General features: G+C 33.5%; 2 protein-coding genes across 13 annotated transcripts in view; one reads left to right on the top strand and one right to left on the bottom strand.

The window, feature by feature from the left end:
* LOC127835450 (uncharacterized) overlaps positions 1–9,801 on the bottom strand; it is a 354,496-nt gene that overhangs the window by 253,203 nt on the left and 91,492 nt on the right. The window lies entirely within an intron of this gene.
* The window catches only part of LOC127835452 (rhomboid-related protein 4-like), a 41,492-nt gene that overhangs the window by 996 nt on the left and 30,695 nt on the right, over positions 1–9,801 (top strand). For 4 of the 5 annotated variants that reach the window (XM_052361898.1, XM_052361896.1, XM_052361897.1 and 1 more), the window contains exon 1: positions 8,459–8,600. The exons of the other annotated variant lie outside the window; for it this stretch is intronic. The gene's annotated coding sequence lies outside the window, so the exon portion shown is untranslated. Of the gene's footprint in view, positions 1–8,458; positions 8,601–9,801 lie in introns of those variants that run through there. 5 annotated transcript variants of the gene reach the window in all.

The following is a 9,801-nucleotide window of genomic DNA, read 5'->3' as shown; positions in this document are numbered from 1 at the left end:
AGTACGTACAAACAGGGGTAGTTATTACTACATAGCAATAATAGATGTCAATGCCAATCACAGATTTTACGTCGATTGGTGGAATAATAAAGATAGCATGTAAGAAATTAAACAACAAAATGCTGACATACATAATATGAAAATATGAGAAAATGGTCAACAGCCTATTAAGGCATATGGGCCTATACGCATTTAAAAAATATGTAAATTATATAAGTTTTATTTTAGATAGTATATATTAGTAAACACTGCATACCTGTAATAATATGAGCCGCGTTCTGAGAAATCTTAGCTTGATGCATGTGCGTAAAGTGTCGTCCCAGATTAGCCTGTGCAGTCCGCACAGGCTAATCAGGGACGACACTTTCCGCTTGTCTGGTATTTTTACTTTCAAGGAAGTCCCTCCTTACCGAAAATCAAGTTTAGGCGTAAAGTGTCGTCCCTGACTGCACAGGCTAATATGTGATGACACTTTACGCACATGCATTAAGCCCAAGTTTCTCAGAACAAGGCTCATATAATATGTTTTAATTTAAATTGTTTAAGCATAAACTAACTACGCTAACAAGCGTAATCAACATGCATCGTTATCAAATGTGAATTGTTCAATTGTATTATTATCTTCTGGTGCTTATTATAATCAGAGTAATTTTATTTCAGTTTGCATGACCATATTTTTGCTGCTTCATTTTTACTAGTTAATAATGTCTTTGCCTATATCATTGTTCATTGTTTGTTTGAAAGAGACATATTTGGGGATATTCTGGTTTTCTTGCGTTACCACTAATTTTACTTTTTTGTTTTTATTAATGGATATTCCTATTGGATAAGATTAGTTAATAGTTGCGAGGCTACTACTATTATTTGATATTGCTCATTCGCAATTTTACTTTGAATATCTTGTAAAATCGGATACAGTGTTTACTTTGTTCCCATGAAGTTCTTGCTTTTATATTAATAATCAGTCTTTATAATATTTTGTTCACCGGCTAGAGCAGTTATTGGAGCGCTGGAATAAAAAAAAAAAGCCTCCCTGATTTAATCCTCGGCCCGACCAAGTATTTTGTGTGTGTGGGGGGGGGGGGAGGCGGGGGGGGGGGGGGGGGGTAACGTCATGAAATCATTTCTACGGCCGTTCTTCACCTAACCATGATTTAAGTTGGCAAGTTGTACAGTGGTCAGTTACTGTCGTAAGTATGTGCACATAGTACTGGTTAACCACATGAACAGTGTGTGTTGGTAAACTGCCCGCCTTGACATTAATGAAATACTGTTGAAAACTGAGAAAACTCCAATAAACATACATAAACAATAATACTGGAAAATACATTATATTATTCTGTCCGAAATATTGGGCTATATGTTAGTCGCAGTCAAGGGATATAGCAACAATTTACTCGCTTACATGTCTTTTTTGTCGCCATATTTTCCTGTTTATATTGAATGTTGTATTGTCAGATCTGTATGTTAAATAAGAAGCGTTATGTTTGATTTGTATTGGTAATCGATCTGTTCAAAAGGTAAAAAAAAAAACATAATACGTTAGCGTTTAAATCTGAAAAAAAATCGCTTTGTACATACGCGATACAAATTAAGAATGACTGTGTGTTCAAAATAATTAATTTGAAAATTAATTACTTAATTCTCCACTTTAAGCCGGCTACGTGCCTGTGGTATAGAAACGTTATTGATTTGATCACGAGCCAATTCGCATGTTTATCAAGTCACCTTACGCAAATGTGTCTATATCGATATTGTTAAATGTAGTGAATCAAGATAAACATGTTATTGTTTGATATACACAAAACTGTACAACATACCAGCGCATACTATATTTCCTCGTGCATATGAACTGTCTTAAACATACATGAAAAATGCGTGACTCAGTGTAATACAAATAAGACACAAAGCTTGATACTTATATAGGAATTGGTTAAATATATAGCAATTTTCGATTTCATCTGTCTTTTAGCTTCATGTTATATACTAAACTTGAAATTCATAATTGTCCTGTATTCTGTTAATTTGCATCGTATGCAAGTGTAATCATCTTGGAACATGTATTGTTCTTATGTTTAATTGTATTGACTTGCTCTAGTCTTAGCAGCTTTAACTGAAATCTTGAGTTAGAACATGTCACTACTGAACTCTTGAGTTAGAACGGGTCACGGCTAAACTTAGCATTCAATTGAATTTACAGGATGCATATTGAGGTTACTTTAATAATTGGGTTCCCAGGAATCATTTTCTCCTCATCGACCAATCAAAATTTATGTAAGACTATCGTATCGCGTTCGCATTGTGTACTGTAAGCTGGCGTCGCGTTTCAGCAAAAAAATTTGGTCATGTCTGTTTAGTCTATTTTGTGTAGTTTTTTATTGAGTGCACCGTGTGTCGATCCGCATGATGCGACGTCTTATCAGGGTCTGCGCTGTTTGCTTAAATGAATTTCTGTAAGAAATATTCTTAATATAGAAGTAAGTATAATAGACATCCCTAATTTTGGAAATAAATTGATCCAATTTAGAAAGATGTGAGATTCCACTATGCATAAATGGGTTAAGGGTTGATCCCTTTGATACAACCTGCGACTCACGAGTTCTGTAGCCAGTACAATACAACAAGACCACGGATCCGCAAACTTATCGTGTGTCTTGTATTCGTACGAATGCTTTCGCCCACAGAAGACGTGTCCATTGGGTTACGGTGTATAGTGCGATATATAGGAGAAGTTCCAATTCAGAAACGTATCCGGGCTTAACGTCTCAAGTGAAAGACGATCTCGCATGTTAGGTGAAAACGTAGGTCAGAGTCTGAGTTTTTCCACAAGTGGAAAACCACTTGTACGCGGATCCGTTCTTCTACTATACCCTCACAAAACTGAGTACTTATTGTGCCTTCGCGAGATACGCTATATTAATTGTGTCAAGTAACATGTACGCGTAAATATGTTATGTTGTAAAAAAACCACAGTTCAATACCAGTGAAATGAGCAATGCAGATCATGGTAATAAGAAAATCATTTCCAATATACATCCACATTTATTTATTTCATACTTAAATATAAATGGCGTACGTCAACTCAAATGAATATAACTGATATATTTGTCACGAAAGACTATGTTGAAAAAGATTTTGTAAAACAAATATCATGACTATACTCGACAGCGCTTGGTGCGAATGGTATAAGCCGCATAGGCTTATCTAGGATGAAACATTCCGCCTATACTGGATTGTCGTTTAAAAGATACTTTCCTTAAACGAAAAGTTGCATAAAAGCGGAAAGTGTCGCCCCTGATTGGAAGACTGCACAAATGCAATCTCGGTTGAAAAGTTATGCATATGCATTAAACCCGGTTTTCCCAGAGCGCGGCCCATTTATAAGTTCGTTCATTTCTTTGCAATATCGGTTACCAGTACCTTTTAAATGTTAATAAATAGTGATTTCTTGAATGTACAATCATACATCAGTTATTTATTTAGCAAACCGAACATCTGTTCCAATGAATCTAAAGCCATGTCATATTTCAATAATTCTATGCACCACTGGTGTGCAGACGCCAACAGTAATTGTCTGCTTTGCTCACGCATGGCGACACGGAAATGGTTCTCGATGTTTGGTCTCTGGGCAACCTAACTTTGCTCTGATCAAGTCCCTACCGTCATAACACATCACGTGAAGACGATTAGCCACAGTCCTATATATGGGCCGTGCTATGAGAAAATAAGGGGGTTAATTCCCTGTGCGTGTCACTCTCCGCTTTATTGATATTTTTCGTTTAAAGGAAGTATTTTCTTAGGACAAATGCAGTTTAGGTGGCAGGTGTCATCTCTGATTAGCATGTGCGGACTGCACAGGTTAATCTGTGACGACACTTTACGCACATGCATTAAAAAAAACTTTTCACAAAGCACAGCCCATATCGTTCGTTATTATTGAATAAATAATAATATGTTACGTACAATAACGATGCGTTGTCTTGTAATATCTTCCTAAAGTTTTTTAAATGATATATAGAGAATACTAGGTTAGCGTTGAATACAGAGAAGTTTATGTTGCGAGGCTTAGAACGCCGGAAGCGCGAGCCTTGGCTAATCCTAGTATTCTATTTATCCCATTTGATTTTTTTACGTGACATTTAACATAAATAGATCTAATAACCTTAACAATAATTTTAATTCAGTCATAAAAGCGCTTAAAATCTGACAAATGTAACCATGCGTAGTGATATACATGTATTTGTACGCAAAATAGTCTTTAAAAAATTCACACACAAACTGTAAAACAAGTAAAAATATCACCATATGCCTACATTCAATTTTACTCAGTATGCGAATTTTAACACATTACGACCGCGAAAAGAAGATTTTTCTTTACTATAATTCATTTTATTTTCGAAAGAAAATGATCAAAATCCAATATGGCGGCGATTGCTCCTGACAAAATGCTGTCGATGTCAACATACATGTACACCATCGACGACCTAGTTCTGGCTACCATAACTTTAAATGTCGCTTTTTATGATTTTTGACTGGCGCGACTTTGTACAGGTCTGTCAATACTAAATAAACTGTACGCTGAAGTTTCTTTAGCTATGGAAGACCTTGACAATTTTGACGAGTAAACAGACAATTGCAGCGACTGACACTTTATTTGACAAAATACAGGGCAATACGTTTTCCGACTTCGGACGACGAATTTAAGGACGCGCATAACGTGTTTTTATATAATGTTATGGGTATGCCGTGTGTGATCCGATGCATCAATGGCGCCCATGTTAAAATCATTTCCCCAAGAACAGGGAACGACAAAAGTACAAACAAAAATCAAAACACGTAAGAACTAGTATCTTACCTTTAATAATCCTTTAAAATCCATCTAATAATCCATTTAACTCAATAATTGACGATATTGCATCAAGGGTCTTTAATAATTATTTTAGCATAGTTAAATAAAGACCCTTATGCCATTCTATCACTTTATTCAAATGAGTTTATGAACGCGATAAACTTTCTTCTTCGTCACACGCTACGTCATGTACTCTACTTGCAAAATGTTTTATATATCTATGGTAAATGCCCTTATTGTACGAGAAAATAATTTAATATATAAATACACAAAGAATGGAAAACATTCCAGTACACAACAGATAAATGAGTAGAGAATATCCGTGTACAAAATGGGACGTTCCAAATTCCAGTGTGGTGCTATTTTTACCATCTTATACTTTACACAGCTCTATGCCTAACGTGAATTAAATAGGAAAGCAAACATAGCAGATTATTCATGAACTGTGCGATATGCGTATGGCTTGTTGTACATTTCTGAATATTTAAGTTAAATGTCAAAAGTATATGCTTTGGTTATAAACAATGCACATTACACGAAATAAGGAATATGTGATCAATTGACAATTCAGATATGTCGACATACAGTACATCGAGGGCTGAACGGAAAACTGCAGTATCTCCTTCTTAATATAATATGAGTTACAACAGTCTTCCGTTCACCCCTCGACATGTAGAAAACATGTGAAGTAAGTCGCGTTTATAATAAATCGTCAAAAAAATGGGGAAAATGACGCAATAAGTTTGTCATTTTATGACGCCATCAATCAGCTGATTCATTATACGGATGGCGAAAAATTATGTCATATGACTAGATTTAAAGGTTGAAGGTCGTATAATTTTGAAGCTTAAGTTTTGTCGACTGTGTTTCTTATGAAAAATCATTCAGTGGTAAAGTAAATATAAATAAAAAAATAACAAAACAAAAATCGTGTAATTTTATATTTTATTTCAACATTTCTTTTGGTGAATATGTTATATATATATATTTCTGCAAAATATGCACATTTTCTTCTAATGGGTGACCTTATAATTCGATCAATGAACCAAACAATATCGACCAAATTTTAGCGCATATCGCATGACGTCATTTAAAAAGTAGTCCGTGCACGCGACAGGTATATTCCACAGTGTTGAATACAAGCAAGTATATTACACAACGTGTTATACCGTCAATGTCGCGGTGAAAATGGGATAAAATTTATAATCTAGTTATGAAGAGTATTTTGATGTGTACAGTTAAAGTCGCGAAGTATCCGTAGTGTAAAACTGAGGATTTTATAATCACAAAATATACTTTTCCCTTCTGACTACTACGAACAGTACTTTACACAACTCAGATTAGATCTCCCAATCGCTGGTTTTGCTCACCCAACAATTTTAACCTTCACGCTTTGTCAAAAACAAACATTAAGTATGTAACCTTTGAATGTGAAACATTCATTAATTTGTATTTTATAAATCACAAAATAAATGTCAGATAAATATTATTTCTGCGTTTTTTATCATTTAATTGATAAGTTTGCATTGCAATAATATTTAATACAAATAATTGAATGTTTCATATTCGATCTGTCACATGAGAATTTGAAACATTTATTTATTTATGCTTAATATAATTAAATATGCATGCATTTCATACATTATTACCTAATATTGTATTTTGCTTTTCCCATCACCAAAGCCAGTGACCAGCCGATTTTAAAAAAAACGCCGAAAACAGAGGTAACTATTCTTTTTATCCCACAACTTTTGATGGCATGCAATTAAATTTTGAGAAATTTCCCACCAGTAGGCCCAAATGAATAAATGGCATTTTTGACTTTGTGAAAAATACCTGACGTTTTATATTGCCTCTATTTGTATGCAGATTTGTTCGTACGAAACATGTAAGGTGTTTGTTGTAAAACAAATATAAGTAAACGTGTCGGAATCAACGTATTGCTGTAAATACTTTGTCTAACATGTAAACTGGTTCCAACTGTTCAACCAATACATGAATACATTAACTACGAATAATACATTAAGTCAATTACAGAGTGCAGAATCAACGGGGTTTTCAGGGGTTTACACACTGGCTGGATAAATGTAAATACCCCGTAGAGAACTTTATGTTTTTCAACTAGCTCAAGTTATTGAAATAGATTCGCAAAAATCTTAATTGCATAAAATACAGTTTTTCTTGAAGTGTGTAACGATATCTTAAAGTATAAGACTAAATCCTTGAATACGTATGAAATTGGTGTCAAAATGTCACGTTGCGTGAAGCATAACCGTGCAGTACACATGGATTTTTTTTTTATCAAGAACACAAGCTTATTAAATAATGTAATTCTGATGTATTTCACATTGACATAAGCAGCATAAAAATCCGTTCTTTATGCACTAGTTACAATTCTTAAGAACAATAGTTTTAAAAAGTTATTTGAAAAAAACACACCACTTACCGGTGTGTTTACATCCATTAACGTTTAATTGAGAACCCCCAAAAAACACGTGATCCTGCACCTTGAATAATATATTAAACTATTGTTTATAACTCTAATTATACACAATACTATTAAAATGTGTCCACCGCCTTGGAACGGCAGTAACTAAACATCAGCTGTTAAAACCGATTTGCGATATATCCGAACATCACACTTACCCTAAAATAAATTACAAATGCGTGTCAAAAATGATGACGATCAAATGTACCTTTTCAGACAGAACACGAAAACATGATTGACAAAACGTGCAGAGTACATCGAAGAGTACACACATGATTTTAGTGTAGTAATGTCGTAAACAATGGAAAACTCTTACAAAGGTTTGGAAATAGATTTTATATAAATTAGTATACAAAGAAATATGACCCATCACTAAAATATATAAAACTATCAAATTTGCGGTTTATCAAAACTGGTCATATCAGATGTAATTATATAGAGAGTTAACATGTTTCATCAACATAATAAATAAAAAATAAAAAACTCAATTGCTGTACAGTCTCAGAAGACTGAAATATAACAAGATTGAAAATATTAAGTAGGATTTGTTTTACTGCATCCACATCAACATCTGCATCGTAGTATTTACTGAAGAAATAATGAAACGTGAATGGAAACTTGTGTATTCATGCAAATGTTGTCTGTTTTTGGAAAAAAGAAGATCGAAGATACTCGCGTATAAAGGTTGTGTTGTTAATATGGTGTAACTTGGTTGTTTTTGATTTGATTACACTGGTGTGCACGATTTTATTTCTTCTTCAAAACGGATACAACGTTAGTGAATACCAATAAAAAACATGTTCAGAAGAAACGATATCAGAAAATTTTCGGACAGTTTGATGCGTTGGCAAATAAATTTAGTCGCTATTGTCGATGATTAACTCATTTGAAAAGATATTTATAGTGATGAAAAATATTTAATATTCAGTACAAATATTTTATTGCTAATCACTCATTTTTTTACAAATACAACAAACCTGTTTGTATCGGTGTTGTGCTGACCATAGCAATACTACGAACCTGTCAAATCTCTGCAACGCGATTGCATCATTATTGCGGTTGGTGTATAGTTGAGTGTAGCCAGGGTTTTTCTTCTATCTATTTATATTCGCATGTGCTATATTTAGCAAATACACGTACACTTCCGGTTAAATTGATTTGCAGTTTCAGTAAATGTTACTCATTTTAATACAGCTTTTACGGTGGCAGCTAAGAGAACTGACGTGTATGTGATTATACTAGAAGTTTAACAGGAAAAGAAAGGTTCGTTTATTATTCAAACAGTATGCTTAATGAATCCTGTTCAGAAATGTAAACGGTTTGTACACGGGGAGCTAACGATTCGTCCTGTGACGGTTGGCCCCATACACCAAACGATTCGCCTCTTATTTCTTTGCGATTTACTCCCATTTTAATAACTTATCGCCCATTATTTCAAAAAGAATCGCGCCGTATTTCATATGGTTTGCTGTAGCTGAGTATGAATTGTGAGTGCGTTCTAACATGCATTACCTATCATATGTCATGTAATTTTTTTTCTGTTTACTGGGCTCATAAAAAATTCTTTTTTCTTCAAAACTCAATCTTGTTTTTGTTTTTGTATGATTATCTTTTCAATCTTGGATTAAACTGTAATTAAAAGTAATGTGTTGCCTTTGATATTTAAAGCAATTAACTTTAAATAAATAATGCTTCTAACTTTAATTAGTTAATTTGATTCCAGTCCTTTTTAACTTAAGGTAGCGCACCCCTAATGGGCACATATCCAAATATAATTTAATTAATTATTTTCCTAATCAGCATCATTTCACTAAACTACATGCAAATTTGTAGGTAGGCTTTCCATGCCTTTTTTAAAAAATATACCGATTTTTTCAAAACCACCCTCACGCTCGGCTTTTGTCCAGTTTATTTTCACCCCTGGGGTATATAAAAGTTCCATAATTCATTCAAATTTCCAAATATGGGCCTGCAGTTGGTGTGTACAGATGCAGTTAAGGTGTTTAAAATTTAAACAAGATAAAATAAGTATTCTTTTACATACATTTATTTTTTACAAATTTTTATCTATGGAATAGCGCCATGAAATGTAAGTGATTTCAGCCAAGTAAAAATTGGGTCGGTTAAAAAACAAAGTGTCATAAAATTCAAAATAGTATCATTAAGTTATATTTTAAACTAATTTTTTAATAGAAACACTATATACAGCAAACATACCAAAAAATAGATAGATTTACCGTTTACTTTTTGGAATAAAAATAAAAATGCAACGAGCATCATTCGTATTTTCAGCAGTTAATTACCCAATTTAGCCATAACGTTGTTTTAATTTTAAAAATTGAAGGATGTGCATACAATTTTCAACATATTTAACAATAAACATAGCTTGTATGCTATATTAAATCAAATTACGTTAGAAAAGAAATAAAACGCGTCGAAAAAAGTATGCGATGTTGGTAGGATT

This window comes from Dreissena polymorpha, chromosome 6, assembly GCF_020536995.1.
Source record: "Dreissena polymorpha isolate Duluth1 chromosome 6, UMN_Dpol_1.0, whole genome shotgun sequence".
Lineage (NCBI taxonomy): Eukaryota > Metazoa > Mollusca > Bivalvia > Myida > Dreissenidae > Dreissena > Dreissena polymorpha.
The sequence above is the reverse complement of the archived record's forward strand: the minus strand, read 5'-3'. Positions and strand labels throughout refer to the sequence as shown.